Source organism: Melanostigma gelatinosum (genome assembly GCF_949748355.1).
Source record: "Melanostigma gelatinosum genome assembly, chromosome: 17".
Taxonomy (NCBI): domain Eukaryota; kingdom Metazoa; phylum Chordata; class Actinopteri; order Perciformes; family Zoarcidae; genus Melanostigma; species Melanostigma gelatinosum.
Window position 1 is genome coordinate 8841618 of NC_136650.1, and position 12457 is coordinate 8854074.

Genomic DNA, 12457 nt, shown 5'->3' on the forward strand with positions numbered 1-12457 from the left:
ATAACTGTCTACGCAGCACTACTCAGAAATGTTGCACCTGGCCATTAACGATGCAAATGACATTGGGTGACTATGACTATTGATTAATTCAAATTGAATAAATCAGTAAATGATTTGTTTCGGTTACCTCATCAGGCGATAACAAATAAATAGCTTACCAACAAAAAGAAAATAACTTAGATTATTACAACAGGTATGTTGATTCTCCGTTACCAAAAGTTTTAAAAATGAATCCTTAAGTAGTGAACAGTGAGTGACTTATGACTTCGCCTTTCTAACAATAAAGAAAGACATTTGGTTTATTGCATATCAATACATAAAAGTTACAATGCCAAAGCAATTGTTTTTTTTAACAGACATTCAAAAAGTTGGAAAATGTTTTCAATACTTTTGAACAAAATATGATTTGGATAATTCAAACATACCAAATACAGCATTATTAATATATTATACAATAATATGGAAATGAGGTGGAGATATTTAAATGAGTTATATTTCTTCTTGCTTTATTTGTTTTTCTATCATTGTTGGAGTGTTTTCATTATTAACAATAATTCACCCAGGCAACTCGCGTGGAACATTTCACGAGTGTGACTACAGAGTATGTCTTGATATTTATCGTCTAGACTCTGGCCTTGTAACTCTCTGCAACACAAACGTTATTCTTTGGAGTTTTCATTCCAGGCGAACACATTTTGTTGACATTAAACAATTCTCACCTAAACAACATTGTTGGGCTCTGACCATGTGGCTTAAACATGTGCTGTGGACAAAGACAATCAGGCCTTCACTTTGTCGAGCAAAGGGTTCACCCTGATTTGTAGTTTGATGAGAACAAGCCTCCTCTGGGTGAAATTTCACACTCAGGTGTGAATTCCCCCTCCCCCCAAAAAACTATGGTCCAATCTCATTGGCCGAAGGCCAGGCGAACCCAGGACCCCTGTGGTTCGACCCCTGTTCTATAAAACTATCTGCTGCCCCCACCTCAAAGCTTTTTCCCGTCGACCTCCGTCGAACAGGGAGCACACCACGCTCTCTTCGCTCGGACACCCCCGTCCAGGCCACAGAAGAACCAGCTTTCCCCCCACGAGGGAGCCCCTCGAACCCTCATCAAACCCTGACAGGTCACGAGCCATTTCGCTGGACGAAACAGCCCGCGATAACGAATCTGCATCAGCATTCGTTCAGTGCTTTCTGCTTCTTTTTATTTTGTGCACAAACCGGCACAGAGGAGCCGACGAAGCCTCGCTCCTCTCCTGACCGATGATTACCGGGAGACCTACGGACCACGTCGTCTCAGCCGAAGTTAAACTGTCCTCCCTGCAGCGAGTACAGATCGGACCTGCGTTTGCTCCAGAGCCACGCCACGACGGACCGAAGCCGCACCAGCAAACGCCGTGCGACACCCAGCGCCCGCTGCAAAGCCGCGCTGCAAGCAGCCCCCCCCCTGTCCCCCTTCCCGACGAGGAAGACGGACCACTTTGCTCACGAACACTTCAACGTTGCAACGAAGCATCTACAAGTAAGGTTCTTGGCATTTGGGCATAGCTTAGCTTAAATTAACTTAAGTTTAATTCAGGCCATTCATTTATATGTTGATATTCCCGTGTATTTGTGTGTTTAAGACTGTCGCGTGATATCGAGATATTGCGCAATCATTACGGAACAGAGAAGTTCCGTTGTATTGGTGTAACTGCTATGACTGTTTCTTTGGGATCATTTTCATTCATTGTCTTCCACTCCGTGTGGAAGTTCTCTTTTCATTAACTCGACTCGGTGAGTGAGCTGAGGTGCGTGGCTTATCACGGCATAAGTTACCGGCAGTTCAAAGACGACAGCGGTATATTTATGCATGATAGAACCAGCACTCAGGCTCCCTACCACATCGCACGCCGAAGCGTGATTCACTTCGAGTTCTCGCTCCTTTTTTCTCTTTCCTCCTTTCACGAAACACGCACACACACAGCTCCTAGCTCTACCCCTGGGGAACCTCGTTCAAACGAGCGCACAACACACGTGCTGCATCGGCACACGTGAATTACATACAGCAGCCTAACTGCCATTTTGGTCCGCGTCACTCGACTCCGCCATCTTTGTAGTTTTTAGCTGTAGTTCTTAAGGCCCCTCCCCTTTGGCCAGCATCACTCGACGCCGCCATCTTTGTAGTCTTTAGCGTAGCTGTAAGACTCCTTCCTGTTCACCCACAGACCCACACACATACATACACATACACACACAGACATACACCCTCATCCACTTTATTCATTCTTTAGTTTAGGCATATAAAATTGTATGATAATGTAACCCAGTGGAACTGACTGGGTGTAACTAGTGGGTCCGTCGGACCGGTAATGAGGTGCACGGTCTGATTAGGTGAAAAGAGGCACCTGCTGGCAACTCGCGTCCTGTGTCTTTCTCTCCGCCGTCGCGAGCGGCTGTGCTGAATCTGCTCTTGGTCTCCGGCGCCACAAGCGGGGGGGGGGGGGGGGCGAGTCAACCTGCTTTCTCTCCCACAACAAGCGGAGCCGTATGGTGAGGCCGCATACGTTGCGTCAGTAGCGCAGTGGCGGAGAGGCGTCAGTTACGGAGGGGACAGCGTGGGTTTGGGGGATGGCTGTTTCAGGTATATATTATTTTATGTATGTCATGTGCTGGGGAAATTCAGTATAATTAAGGGATATGTAATGGTGTATTTGTGTTATTTTAGAGTTTCCTGAGCAGTGCACCCAAGGGTAGCTGGGGGGGAATCCAAGTGGGGGTGGCTGGGTTGCTGAACAGGTGGGTGGAAGGATAATCTTTTGGGTTTGTTTTCTGGTTATTGGCAGTTATTGGTGAGTACTTATGTTTTGTTTTCATTTCTTTTCTAGTTAGTGGGACGCTGCCTTGGTCTTTTTGTTTTGTTTATTTGGCTTTAAATTGTTTGATATCTATCTGATCGCCCGGTCTGTGAACTCCTCCTGCCTGCTAAACCAGCTGTCACTGGTTACTCCACATAGGATGTACCAATAAAGCATTTATATTTTTATAACACTGCTTCCTGTGTGTATGTGCCTTTACGGTGTTGTGAACCGGATCTCTGTGGTAACCAGGTGCTACAGTTTGGCGCTGTGAGTAGGGTCCAATTCGGCAGTGACAGTTTGGTTGGGCCTAGTGCTGGAGGGGCAGGACTGGTGCGAAGGCAAACGATTTTAGACCAAGGCAGTGGGTCTCACGAAGTCTACACAGCTACAAGAGCCGGGGTCGTCAGCTGGTGAGGACGGTGCGAACGGTGAAGATGGACGAACTTCAAGAGCAGCTACAGGCCCTGAAGGAGAGGGTGGTGGCAGCTATGGCGGCCTTAAAAGACATTTATGACTCCTTGAATGAACAGTTGCAACGACCGGGGTCTCCCGTTACATCCCGCGCCCTGTCTTCCCCACAACCGGAGGAAACAGGAGTACTGGGGGATGGTGCTGCTGGTCCGAGGGGTAGAGAGCGTGTCATTTACGTACCAAAGGAAAAAAAGTGTCCGGTTTTCAATAAAGGGTCCTGTGCTGAGTTTTACGAGTGGGTGGAGGAGATAAATGCAGTTTTGGGTTATCGTCATTTTGAGGATACTGAGAAGGCGATGTACATTTATGACCATTTGGGTGGGGAAGCCAGACAGGAGGTACGTTATCGGTCTCAGAGTGAGAGGAGAGACCCTAGGCGCATGCTGGAGATCCTGAAGGAAGTATATGGGCAGCCTGATTCCCTGACCAGATTGCAAAAACTATTTTTCGACCGGAGGCAGCGAGAAAGGGAATCTGTCAGGGAGTATTCGCACGGGCTGATGGCTATTATTGATGATATTAATCATTGTGACATCAAGCAGGCCTGGTGTAGTGACTTTGCTTTACGTGACCAATTTGCCGAGAATGTTCGGGATTTAGCGCTCCGTAGAGAGCTAAAGAAGGTGATTCGGCAGAATAATAAAATCACTTTCTTTGGGTTACGCGAGGAGGCGTTGAGGTGGGAAGAGGGAGAGCCAGCGGGTGGTCAGAGTCGGCGGGTGACAAACTCATGTGAGATGGGAGCTGTTGAGTTCAATACAATTGTTGCGGCTGCCCTCCCCGAACCTGACCCACTGCTGGTGGAAATTCTGCAAACTTTAAAACAACAGCAGGTCCAGGTTGAGAGCACGCTTAAGAGACAGCAGGCTCGGATTTTTGATTTGGCACGGAAAGTGTCTGATTTGTCCGGTCTAGGGATTAGCTGGCAGGGGGTACGTGGGGATCAGCCGAGGTTTGACGCTGATGGTCAGCCTATTTGTTTTAAATGTCGGGGTGCGGGTCACATGGCGCGACAGTGTCGGGTTGAGGAACATCAGAGGAGGTTGGGCTGTGCCTACGCTCGGGCTAGAAGGCACATGGCGCAGGCAGTGGAAGCTCGTAAAAGGTATGCAGGCATGCCTGTAGGTGACCATCCGTTACAGCCAGGCCAATTTGTGTATGTTAGGAATCGTCAGTTTTCGGGTAGGCATAAGATTCAGGATGTGTGGCTTCCCACCCCTCACCGAGTCATAGCGCAGCTGGGTGGGGACCTGCCTGTGTATTCTGTGGTCCCGATTGATTTCTCGAAACCACAACGCAATTTACATCGACATGAGTTGCGTGTTTGTGGGCCAGGCGTACAGATGGCAGAGCAGGAACTGAGTGCAGGCGAGAGTACACATGTCTGGCATTCGCCACGGACACTGCCATTACCTGTGCCTTCGCCATCACCTCCACTTCGGAGGGCCAAGCGTGCTACTGCCGGGGTTCATTCTAACCCGCACCGGCTGCCGAGGTCTGCGGTAAGCCATCTCAGGGAGGAGGGAGTAGCTCCGGTGGGGGTGACGCAGTTGCAGCAGACTTGCGAGGCGGTGCTGAAACAGGTTCTTTCAGGGTTAGCTGAAGGATTGGGGAAGGGTGATGTGGGATCTGGAGGGGACATATGCCATCAGTGGGACACTGAGTGATTAAGGGGGGGGTGGATGTAACCCAGTGGAACTGACTGGGTGTAACTAGTGGGTCCGTCGGACCGGTAATGAGGTGCACGGTCTGATTAGGTGAAAAGAGGCACCTGCTGGCAACTCGCGTCCTGTGTCTTTCTCTCCGCCGTCGCGAGCGGCTGTGCTGAATCTGCTCTTGGTCTCCGGCGCCACAAGCGGGGGGGGGGGGCGAGTCAACCTGCTTTCTCTCCCACAACAAGCGGAGCCGTATGGTGAGGCCGCATACGTTGCGTCAGTAGCGCAGTGGCGGAGAGGCGTCAGTTACGGAGGGGACAGCGTGGGTTTGGGGGATGGCTGTTTCAGGTATATATTATTTTATGTATGTCATGTGCTGGGGAAATTCAGTATAATTAAGGGATATGTAATGGTGTATTTGTGTTATTTTAGAGTTTCCTGAGCAGTGCACCCAAGGGTAGCTGGGGGGGAATCCAAGTGGGGGTGGCTGGGTTGCTGAACAGGTGGGTGGAAGGATAATCTTTTGGGTTTGTTTTCTGGTTATTGGCAGTTATTGGTGAGTACTTATGTTTTGTTTTCATTTCTTTTCTAGTTAGTGGGACGCTGCCTTGGTCTTTTTGTTTTGTTTATTTGGCTTTAAATTGTTTGATATCTATCTGATCGCCCGGTCTGTGAACTCCTCCTGCCTGCTAAACCAGCTGTCACTGGTTACTCCACATAGGATGTACCAATAAAGCATTTATATTTTTATAACACTGCTTCCTGTGTGTATGTGCCTTTACGGTGTTGTGAACCGGATCTCTGTGGTAACCAGGTGCTACAATAACGTTTGTTGGTTGCAATATTAATTGATCTGATCATTTATTATTTTGATTTAATAAACTCTGTTATACTTTAAGGAGCAGTCGTCTGTGATTACTTGTGCATATGTATTTGATAAGACTGTATGTAGTAGCCTGTGCTCGAACTTAAAAACCTTCACTGTCACTGAATGTATAGTCATACGCAGACTATTGACATTATGAGTGACTACTAATTATGAGACTTAGTTTTATCATTTGGTTATTGGTCCCTGTTCGCAGGGTGGTGCCCCGTTTATATTAATAATCATTAATAATTGTTACATACATCAATAATTCTATTGATGTCAAGAATTCAGTTTCTTAAATGCTGATAACCCAAACACGCTCCTTTAGATCCCAACATAATGGTGCCCCGTGTGAGGCTACGTTATTCCAGTTCTGTTACAGTATATATGCACAGTAATCCATAATTATTTTTGAATAATTAATTTTCCAAAAAAAATATTTTTTTCGAAAAATTATTTTTTTTCTTCTTTTGAATGATCCAAATTCCTGGAACTTATTTCCCAAAATAGGTAGGCTTTTATCTTCAAAATCTTGTCTTATTGTAATTAAATTTTTGATTTTAAATCCAGATTTTTAATCTTAATCTTTAATTCCCTTCTCGAAATTTTATTTCGTTTCCAGGTTTAATTATTCGTTTCATTTCTTAAAACTAACAGCCAGCTGTGTAGTAGATTTGATTGTTTATTTGTAATACCTTGATTGCTTTCTTAAATCCCTCAAAGAAGTTACACACAGCTGTCACAGGCCCAAAGTGCTAAACCACATTAGCATTTTCGCACCTCTGGCTGCAAAGCAGTAGTGATACCTCAGAGCAGCAACAGTAGAAACGTAAGTCACAGAGCTAGACATTTCACTGTGCGCCTGCATGAACCGTAACACTAACAGTAATTAACATCTAACAGTAGAAATCCTAAGTTACAGAACTAGACATTTCACTGATGAACCGTAAACACTAACAGTTTCCGTTCTAACACTAGGGAATTAACAACTACTGGGAGTCGCACTCATTAGAGAGAATGACCGACGAGAAATCCCCCATTCCTGGAGCTGTAGCTCCAGAAGACACCGCACTACGAGATGCGGTGGCTGATGTCCTTGGACTCACAGCAAAGGAAAGAGAGTACTTTGCAAAATACACTGCTGTCCTATGCGACGAGCAATTAGAGCAGCTGGTGGCTTATGTAAATAACCCAGCAGGTAACAGAGAGCGCCTGATTCAGGACGTAATCGGCGAAATACTGCTCATCTACCATCAGAAAATGCAGCTGCAAGCTGCCCGAACCCGGGCACAGAGCGACGAGCAGCAACGCGAGATCTGGACACTCCGAACAGAGGTTCAGGAGTTGTCACGTGACTGTAGAGCCCTACAGTCAGAAAATAGTAGCCTGCGCAGTGACCTCAGAGAGGTCAACCTAGAACTCTCTAAAGCATCAGAGAGTGATGACAAACTGAAAGCGCTTCAAGGTGTTCCAGCAACCCCGGTAGGTACTGCTACCCCCTACCGAGCCTTTCAGCCCAGTCATTTCTTGGTCTCGGCTCCCTCATTCCCCGAGACCCGAACCACCTTGCATTTCTTGAAAGCGACATCCCCAACCAGGAGGAGAGAGGACCAACACCAGGTCCTAGTCGGCCCAGGCGGCTTCAAAACCACCTCAGGCGAACGCAATCCTCCACGCAGTTCACGAGCGCGACAAGAACTGACCCCATCCCCCTCAGGGAGGGAGGATGATAGTCGTTACCACCATCGCGAGTATGGAGACTCAGACGACTCGGACGGCCCAGGCCCCATCAACCTTGGAGGCCTGCATACTCGACAGATTGAGTCTCTGGTAAAAGACGTAGAGCGCTTTAACCCCGATAATCACGACTCGAGCATCGATGACTACCTAAGGGAGATCGATCGCTGCCTCCTCGACCTATCGCGCCCCTCATCGCGCGAAAAGCTAAAGCTAGTGTGGAAAACCACAGCGCGAAGCGTCCACGCTTTCGTGGAAACGCTCCAGCCGAGCATCCGCGACTGCTATTCATCCCTTTGTCACGCCCTTAGGGAGGAGTACTCCCTGTACTCTAACCCAGCTTCTGCCACCCTCTGCGCCTTTGCCATTTCCCAGGAAAGGCTAGAGTCTCCGAGAGACTACTTCAGGCGCTTGAGATCTGCGTACTTCCAAGGACGTAACGCCCCAGGTCTAGAAGAAGACCATGCCTTCAAGTCGCTTTTCTTGCACAATCTCCACGACAACGTGAGATACGATATTACCATGCACTGCAGAACGAGTAACCTCACCATGCCAGAGAGTAGGAAATATGCGCAACTTGCATGGAAGACACGCGGACGGCCGACAAATCGGTACGAAGACACCGCCATAGTCTTAGGCATCCAACAGTCGAGCGACTCCGACCTAGCGTCGGAAGACGACGAGAGGACTTGGCCTAGCGAGCCCTGGTCACCCCGAGGAACAAACGACCCTGGCGGTCGAAAGACCGACGGAACCAGGGGGGTGAAAGACGGCCTCAAGGGCAACACATCAGGTAACGCTGACTCGCAGCCCACCTGACTAAGCCGAGTGACCTTTCCCCCTGCTGCCAAGTCGACGTGGTAGGGGGGGGGGAAGAGAACTCAGCACACTTCCGGAAACGACCACTCCCATTTTCACACCTCGTTCTTCAACCTTCTTGGGCGACCTTGTTCGCAAAGGCAATGCCCGTTATGTATAAATCTATACATATTCTTCAGTCCTACTGGGGGGTCATAACACTCTTGCTCTACCCGACTCCGGGTCAGAAACGAGCCTCATGTGTTCCCCCACCTTTTCGCATACACCTCTAGGGTGCCACAACCTTAGAGGCCCTTCGAGCACCCTTTCGAGTAGCTCGTAAGATCTTTCGTCAACTAAGCCTTCTTCTCCTGCTCTGTCAGCATGAGCCACCTCCAGCTTGTTCAACGAAGCCACCGCCTTCTTTCAGCCGAGTCATCGCCCGGGCCTGTCAAGTCGCCAGTGCCGTAGGTAACTGAACTTGACCTGTGCGCCGGACCTGTCTCCATCTCTAATTAGGAGGGTGGGGGGAGGGAGATATCACCAGCCCGTCATGACACACTCCAGAGTGAAACTGTTCGCGACGTTTCCCTGAGTGCTGACGGTAACGTGGGATATCTGCCCTCGCCACTCAAACAGCGCGAGGGGGGTGGGATCTCTGACAACAGAAACTTAGAGAGATGCACTTCACAGGAAGTACACTCTAATCTCGCCAGTGCCGAAACCAACCGGCAGAATGGCAGCTTACTATTGACTACTGACGTTTAACTGCATGCTTCAACTCACCCTGTAGACATGCACTAACCGCTAACACAGCCTACTTCAACCAGAACAGTTGCATGACCTGACAAATCATTGCGACTGTAAACTGATGCTCCACTCTCATAGAGAACCCTTTGCATGCTTTATAGACTCTACCAGAAGTAACCAAAGAGGACATAACCTCTGCCGTAGCAGTCAGATTTAACCCAGGACCTCATCCGAGAAGGCTCAGCTGTCAACAGCGGGAGCAGCGAAAGACCAGCCTAGCTAGTCACACTAGCCGTGCTAATGAAATCTGTAAATCTGCTACCACTACTGTTATGCAACCCTCACAGGTACCTCTGGCCTATAGTCTTGGCAACGCAACTCCAATATCGATAGATTCTAAAACTTAGACACAGGACTCGCTCTAAATCTACCGATCATCTCCCTCCTATTCATAACACCACGTAGCCAACCTACGACTGCTCCGCCGACGGACTCCAGTCCTGTCTAGGAGTTGAACCAGTAACCACTGTTTGCCCCTCACCTGCTTCTTGTCTTTCTATTCTTACCTTCTCTCTCTTTTGTGTTTTGTTTTTGTTTTATTTGGGTTGTTACTTTCTTTGACACTGTGCCGCAATGCTAGATTATCACAACATCATAATAGCGATTGAATTATTTGGGAATAATGTTTTGCTCACCTATGATTTGAATTGTGTATGATAGTAGATGTAGGTAGAAGTAGTTAAAGTCATCTGCCCAGATGCCACCTTAGTCATCTGCCCAGATGCCAATGAACTCTGAACTTGAACACCATGAACTTGACCACTATGAACCTTGAACTCTATGAACAATGAACACTGCCTGTTTTAACCACTGCTTTTGGTCTCAGGAACACTTGGACTGTCTCACCTCTTCAGGTTTCCCCACCACATGGATGCACATGCCAGCCCTTGGTTTGCTCTAAAGACCGAAGCCAACACCTCGCTCTTCAGAACAAAGGGGGGATGTTGGGCTCTGACCATGTGGCTTAAACATGTGCTGTGGACAAAGACAATCAGGCCTTCACTTTGTCGAGCAAAGGGTTCACCCTGATTTGTAGTTTGATGAGAACAAGCCTCCTCTGGGTGAAATTTCACACTCAGGTGTGAATTCCCCCTCCCCCCAAAAAACTATGGTCCAATCTCATTGGCCGAAGGCCAGGCGAACCCAGGACCCCTGTGGTTCGACCCCTGTTCTATAAAACTATCTGCTGCCCCCACCTCAAAGCTTTTTCCCGTTGACCTCCGTCGAACAGGGAGCACACCACGCTCTCTTCGCTCGGACACCCCCGTCCAGGCCACAGAAGAACCAGCTTTCCCCCCACGAGGGAGCCCCTCGAACCCTCATCAAACCCTGACAGGTCACGAGCCATTTCGCTGGACGAAACAGCCCGCGATAACGAATCTGCATCAGCATTCGTTCAGTGCTTTCTGCTTCTTTTTATTTTGTGCACAAACCGGCACAGAGGAGCCGACGAAGCCTCGCTCCTCTCCTGACCGATGATTACCGGGAGACCTACGGACCACGTCGTCTCAGCCGAAGTTAAACTGTCCTCCCTGCAGCGAGTACAGATCGGACCTGCGTTTGCTCCAGAGCCACGCCACGACGGACCGAAGCCGCACCAGCAAACGCCGTGCGACACCCAGCGCCCGCTGCAAAGCCGCGCTGCAAGCAGCCCCCCCCCTGTCCCCCTTCCCGACGAGGAAGACGGACCACTTTGCTCACGAACACTTCAACGTTGCAACGAAGCATCTACAAGTAAGGTTCTTGGCATTTGGGCATAGCTTAGCTTAAATTAACTTAAGTTTAATTCAGGCCATTCATTTATATGTTGATATTCCCGTGTTTTTGTGTGTTTAAGACTGTCGCGTGATATCGAGATATTGCGCAATCATTACGGAACAGAGAAGTTCCGTTGTATTGGTGTAACTGCTATGACTGTTTCTTTGGGATCATTTTCATTCATTGTCTTCCACTCCGTGTGGAAGTTCTCTTTTCATTAACTCGACTCGGTGAGTGAGCTGAGGTGCGTGGCTTATCACGGCATAAGTTACCGGCAGTTCAAAGACGACAGCGGTATATTTATGCATGATAGAACCAGCACTCAGGCTCCCTACCACATCGCACGCCGAAGCGTGATTCACTTCGAGTTCTCGCTCCTTTTTTCTCTTTCCTCCTTTCACGAAACACGCACACACACAGCTCCTAGCTCTACCCCTGGGGAACCTCGTTCAAACGAGCGCACAACACACGTGCTGCATCGGCACACGTGAATTACATACAGCAGCCTAACTGCCATTTTGGTCCGCGTCACTCGACTCCGCCATCTTTGTAGTTTTTAGCTGTAGTTCTTAAGGCCCCTCCCCTTTGGCCAGCGTCACTCGACGCCGCCATCTTTGTAGTCTTTAGCGTAGCTGTAAGACTCCTTCCTGTTCACCCACAGACCCACACACATACATACACATACACACACAGACATACACCCTCATCCACTTTATTCATTCTTTAGTTTAGGCATATAAAATTGTATGATAACGTTTGTTGGTTGCAATATTAATTGATCTGATCATTTATTATTTTGATTTAATAAACTCTGTTATACTTTAAGGAGCAGTCGTCTGTGATTACTTGTGCATATGTATTTGATAAGACTGTATGTAGTAGCCTGTGCTCGAACTTAAAAACCTTCACTGTCACTGAATGTATAGTCATACGCAGACTATTGACATTATGAGTGACTACTAATTATGAGACTTAGTTTTATCGTTTGGTTATTGGTCCCTGTTCGCAGGGTGGTGCCCCGTTTATATTAATAATCATTAATAATTGTTACATACATCAATAATTCTATTGATGTCAAGAATTCAGTTTCTTAAATGCTGATAACCCAAACACGCTCCTTTAGATCCCAACAACATACTTAAGACCAAATAAATGATGTATTTCCTCTCTTTTGTCTGCTTGCTGTTGAGAACAGAACAAGTTATTCAGCATAGAAGCATTGACAAGACTAAGGGCAGCTATCTGCATGGCTCTTTGGTGACCACTGTTCATGTGATTACTTCCCAGGTATACATCACTCTTTTCCCGAAGTGTAAAAGTGACGTGTGGTGGTTTTAAGGAATGTTATCCGCCAGATTATTACTCGTGTCTAGAAGGTCACTCTAGATTTTCACAAACTTGCAAAAAGTCTTGTGAGATTCACTGCCCAGCGACCTATCCTAAGCCTAACTATTCAAAGCCGATGCCTAACCTCGATCGTCTCGTTAGAGTTTCGCAAATCGAGGGTTAAAAATCTAGAC